This window comes from Bos grunniens, chromosome 21 (assembly GCF_055505025.1).
Source record: "Bos grunniens cultivar Pamir isolate PY7600 chromosome 21, Bosgru_T2T1.0, whole genome shotgun sequence".
Taxonomy (NCBI): domain Eukaryota; kingdom Metazoa; phylum Chordata; class Mammalia; order Artiodactyla; family Bovidae; genus Bos; species Bos grunniens.
The window spans coordinates 31187182-31193356 of NC_141185.1; positions in this window are offsets into that span (position 1 = coordinate 31187182).

Consider the following 6175-nt stretch of genomic DNA (forward strand, 5'->3'; position numbering starts at 1 on the left):
AAATCTCAAAAATTATATTTCTTTTTCCCTCTAGTAGTTTTTTTCATTTTTCCTTTTGTTACTTTTTTTTACTGTTTTTGTTACTGTTGTTTTACTTTTTTGTTAGTTATTTAGAATATATAATTCAATATTGCTAGGTGTTTTATTATTTGTAACTCTTATATGGTCAACTTGTTGATTTCTTCTAATGTTCAAAACAATGAAATCTACCATACCATATAGCATTATAGTAACTCCTTCTCACCTTTATTTTTATGGGAAAAATGCTCTTAAAATATTTTTCCCATTTGATTTTAATAGTATCCCTTAAAGGCAAAAAAGACTGGAGGTTGTTTGCAATTCAGTCAATTGCTTTTCTCTTCCAAGAGAACTGTCTCTTTATATATTGTTATTCCTCTTTATTTCATTTTTAAATAACCTACCATTTTTTATTCTTCTACTATTTATATATTTGACAGCAGTTCCAAATAATTTAGTGTTTATTTTTATTAACTTAAAAAACTTTGAACTCTATCCCCAGAAAGATAAGGAATCTAGCATCTTGACTTTATCATAGTCACCTGAAAAACCCTTTTGAGCTCTTTATATTTATACAGTATTTAAAACCTAAAAAACTTAGTCTAAATTAATATTGATTTTATTTTATTGAAATGTGGGCTCCAGGTGGCACTACTGGTAAAGAACCCATCTGCCAATGCAGGAGACATAAGAGATGCAGGTTCGATCCCTGGGTCAGGAAGATCCCCTGGAGAAGGGAATGGCAACCCACTCCAGTATTCTTGCCTGGAAAATTCCATGGACAAATGAGCCTGGCAGGCTACAGTTCATAAGGTCGCAAAGAGTGGGACACAACTGAAGCAACTTAGCATGGCACAGCACGACATAACTCTATCTTGGCCGTTTTTTTTTCTTGCACACTATGAACTTCTCGAGGGAAGGGACAGTGCCTAGAAGAGTATCTGGTACTAAGAAGAATCATAATAAATATTTCTTTCCTCTTGATTGTAACAAACACAGTTAACAAAGACCAAGTGGCTAGAATGTATCAAACACATTGAGTAATATATCAACAAAAATACTGTGAGGTTGGTACCACTACTACAAATAAGAAAAGTGGGTGCAGGTAAGAAAATGCTTAACAGCCTGTGGCATAACTCAGACGATGCTACACAGCCTTACCCTGCTTAATCACTGTCCTGGGCTTATACATTAGAACAGTTTCTCTCATAGGCCTTACCTACACAGACAAAGTGAAAGAAAGTGGCGGTTACTCTGAATCACTTCATTAAAACCTTTTCATCCTGGAGAAAGGGAAGCATTCAAACCCTCTTGGCATATTACTATATTTAAATGTACCATACTTGAGCCCTACTTGTGTCTACAAAATAGCAATAATCAGACTGCCCTTCAGTCTTGCAAGAGTGATGGTCAGAGAGAAAAATGGGCCTTTAGGTATACTTAAGTATTAGGAAATATAATACCTGAAATCAAATCTCCTAAAAATAGCTATGTCATCAATTTGCCACACTTCTATAAGTTTAGAACAATATCCCAAAGAATACAATCAGTTTTTATAATCTCATCTTTAAGGGTCATCAGAAAAATAAAAGGTATCTGTTATTATATCAATGTAAAAAATAATTAAAAGTTCCTAGAAATTCAATTCAATTCATTTCAGTTGCTCAGTCTGGTCAGATTCTTTGTGATCCCATGCACTGCAGCATGCCAGGCTTCCCTGTCTATCACCGACTCCTGGAGCTTGCTCAAACTTATGGCTATCAAGTCGGTGATGCCATCCAACCATCTCATCCTCTGTCATCCCCTTCTCCTCCTGCCTTCCATGTTTCCCAGCATCAGGGTCTTTTAAAATGAGTCAGTTCTTTGCATCAGGTGGCCAAAGTATTGGAGTTTCAGCTTCAGCATCAGTCTTCCAATGATCAGTCCTAGATCTAATTGATGGAAAGTACTAGAAATTATCCAAACGGAAAAATAAAGATTGATTGTTTTTTTGTCAGAACAAGAGTACACTGAATTTTATTTTAATTTCTCAAATGACATAAGTGACTTTAGACATGATTCCAAATAAATTTATAATAAGTGCAATGTTCAAGTTCAGTTCAATTCAGTCACTCAGTCGTGTCCAGCTCTTTGCGACCCCATGAATTGCAGCACGCCCGGCCTCCCTCCATCACCAACTCCCGGAATTCACTCAAACTCATGTCCACCGAGTCGGTGATACCATCCAGCCATCTCATCCTCTGTCGTCCCCTTCTCCTCCTGCCCCCAATCCCTCCCAGCATCAGGGTGTTTTCCAATGAATCAACTCTTCGCATGAGGTGGCCAAAGTATTGGAGTTTCAGCTTCAGCATCAGTCCTTCCAATGAACACCCAGGACTGATCTCCTTTAGAATGGACTGGTTGGATCTCCTTGCAGTGTTCAAACTTACTGGTAAATACAAAATTAAATTTATAGAAATCTCTTCTTTGTGACTTATATAAAATTAAAATTATTTTCATCATTGATATCTAATTTACATGCAACATGTTATTAGGCATTTTCTCTCATGTAACTTTCAGAGATTTGTAAGGCTATCTTCTACAGAACATGTCACAATTATAAAAACCACCTCCACACACTTTCTTTGGAAACATGCATTTTTATCAGTATAAGGCTTTAATATTCTTACTCCAAAGATTTATTACTATATCCATTTCAACCAGAAATGCTGTATCTTTTCATTTCTTTGTGTCCTTCTTATCTCATTATTTTCTTTCAAGCCTATAACAAACTATGTGATTATTGTTCTCTATGGGAATTTTCCCATCACTTCACTGATACTGTCACCTATGATGACAACTCCAAGTTTTTTAAGCATTTATTTATTTAAAGGCATCATCCACCAAAATTCTTTAAATTAGACTTTCATCTATTATTGTACAGAACAGAGTGCGGATATAGCCCATATCTTCCCAGAACTCAGTAGGTGATAAGCAATTAGTTAAGAATGTATTGGATGATGGGGTAACACAATCAGTTAACTGCATATTTACACCCAGGATTTTGTAATGGAAAGGGCAATAGCTGTTGATGTATTTTTGACAGTATCCTCATTGCTAAGAGGGAAAAGAATGGATAAAGAATAGCAAATTTGGAGGAATATGTAGAGAGAGCATTGAGTGGGAATGAGAGAGAAAACAAGTTCAATTTTTCTAATCTAAATGCTAAAATATTGGTGTGTGGAAAACTGAGTATTTATGTATCCTGCCTATTGATATTAAATGTCTCTATAGGAGACATTCTGAAGGAGATCAACCCTGGGATTTCTTTGGAAGGAATGATGCTAAAGCTGAAATTCCAGTACTTTGGCCACCTCATGCGAAGAGTTGACTCATTGGAAAAGACTCTGTTGCTGGGAGGGATTGGGGGCAGGAGGAGAAGGGGACGACAGAGGATGAGATGGCTGGATGGCATCACTGACTCGATGGACGTGAGTCTGAGTGAACTCTGGGAGTTGGTGATGGACAGGGAGGCCTGGCGTGCTGCAATTCATGGCATTGCAAAGAGTCAGACATGACTGAGTGACTAAACTGAACTGAATAGGAGATGCAAAAGCACTGTGCCATATGCTTTAGAGGGATATAAACTTGGGTAAGAAAATTCCTGTTCTAGACTCTAGGAATCACTTGTTCAGAGGCTGATCGCAAATAGTTAAAATATCAATAGAATTCAGTAAGTGAAAACTGATAACCTCTATTTACTTTAAGATGTGGCCATTGAACATAGGTCACAAACATGGAAAAGCTAAGAAGATACTGAAAGTTCAGAAGAAATGGGTGTTGCATCCTGCACAGGAAGAATTCCAGGTAGGAGGCACATGCACTCACCCATGAAGAGCCAGAAGAGTTTTAAAGTGTTTCAAAAGGAGAAGATGGTATATAAGCAAACAGAAAGTAAATGACTCATTTAGAGAAAGGTGAAACTGTTACATTTGACTAAGAGCGTCAAATGCATAAAGGGGCTACTTACTGTGAAATGTAAATAGCATTCAAGTTATAGGCAAATAGGGGAAGACCTTAAAGGCTTTAATGAATTAGGGGTTTTGAGTAAATATGTCATATTGATACATTCAGCAAATAGCTAAAGAAGCACATCTAGCATTTAGACCAGGAGATAGTGATTTGGAGATTATATTCATAGGCATGATAACTATACACAGAGATAATGCAGATAGGAGGAAACAAGCATTAAAAGAAAAGAGAGGGACTTCCCTGGTGGCTCAGTGATAAAGAACCCATCTGCCAAAGAAGGAGGCACAGATTTCATAATAAAAATCTGTTTAAAAAGGAAAAATGAGGGAGGACCTTCAAGATGGTGAGGGAGTAAGATTTGGAGATCACCATCCTCCCCACATCTACTTCTGCTTTATTGACTACACCAAAGCCTTTGACTGTGTGAATCACAACAAACTGTGGAAAATTCTTCAAGAGATGGGAATACCAGACCACCTGACCTGCCTCTTGAGAAACCTGTATGCAGGTCAAGAAGCAACAGTTAGAACTGGACATGGAACAACAGACTGGTTCTGAATAGGAAAAGGAGTACGTCAAGGCTGTATATTGTCACCCTGCTTATTTAACCTATATATGCAGAGTACATCATGAGAAATGCCAGGCTGAATGAAGCACAAGCTGGAATCAAAATTGCCGGGAGAAATATCAATAACCTCAGATATGCAGATAACACCACCCTAATGGCAGAAAGCAAAGAGGAACTGAAGAGCCTCTTGATGAAGGTGGAAGAGGAGAGTGAAAAAGCTGGCTTAAAACTCAACATTCAAAACACAAAGATCAAGGCACCCTGTCCTATCACTTCATGGCAAATTATTGGGGAAACAATGCAAACAGTGAGAGACTTTCTTTCCTTGGTTTCCAACATCACTGCAGATGGTGACTGCAACCATAAAATTAAAAGACGCTTGCTTCTTGGAAGAAAAGTTATGACCAACCTAGACAGTATATTAAAAAATAGAGATGTTACTTTGCTGACAAAAGTCCATCAGCAAACAAAGCTATGGTTTTTTCAATAGTCATATGTGGATGTGAGAGCTGGACCATAAATAAAGCTGAGTGCCAAAGGATTGATGTTTTTGAACTGTGGTTTGGAGAAGACTCTTGAGAGTTCCTTGGACTGCAAGGAGATTGCACCAGTCAATCCTAAAGGAAATCAGTCCTAAATATTCATTGGAAGTACTGATGCTGAAGCGGAAGCTCCAATACTTTGGCCACCTGATGGGAAGAACTGACTTATCGGAAAAGACCCTAATACTGGGAAAGACTGAAGGCAGTTGGAGTAGGGAACAACTGAGGATGAGATGGTTGGATGGCATCACCGACTTGATGGACATGAGTTTGAACAAACTCCGGGAGTTAGTGATGGACAGGGAAGCTTGGTGTGCTGCAGTCCATGGTGTTGCAAAGAGCTGGACACAACTGAACGACTGAACTCAACTTCCTCCCCACAAATGCATCAAAAATACATCTGTATGTGGAACAATTCCTACAGAACACCTACCGGACCCTAGCAGCTGATCTCAGCCTTCCCAAAAGGCAAGTTAGTCTCCACATAACAAGCTAGGGCAAAAGGCAAGGATAGAAAAGGATACAAACAGGATATGTAAAAATAATTATTAATGAATGGAGGGTAGTATAGAGCAAAATATACTTCAAGTGCCTTTTATCTTAAAAAAAGGAAACGAAATACTTTGCAATCTATGTATGATGAGCACCTGGAGAAGAGCAGGGCACCCACTCCAGTGTTCTTGCCTGGAGAATCCCATGGACAGAGGAGCCTGGCAGGCTACAGTTCGTGGAGTCACAAAGAGCTGGACACGACTGAGCGACTAAGCACATGTATGATGAGAATACATAAGCTTGGGTTTTAAAGGTTATACAAATTTCTCATTTCACTGTGGTGAAAATTCAGTGGGAAATAAAAAGCTTTCTGAAAAATAAAAATGTAATTGTTCTGATGTGGCTTAAGAAGAAATTAGCTAATATGCATTGTAGTGGACTTTATATATATGGTTAATAATATCCTTAAATATAGCTATCCACCTCAGACATAGAGTATAACACATGGAAAGTGAAAGCATTAGTCACTCAGTTGTGTTCTACT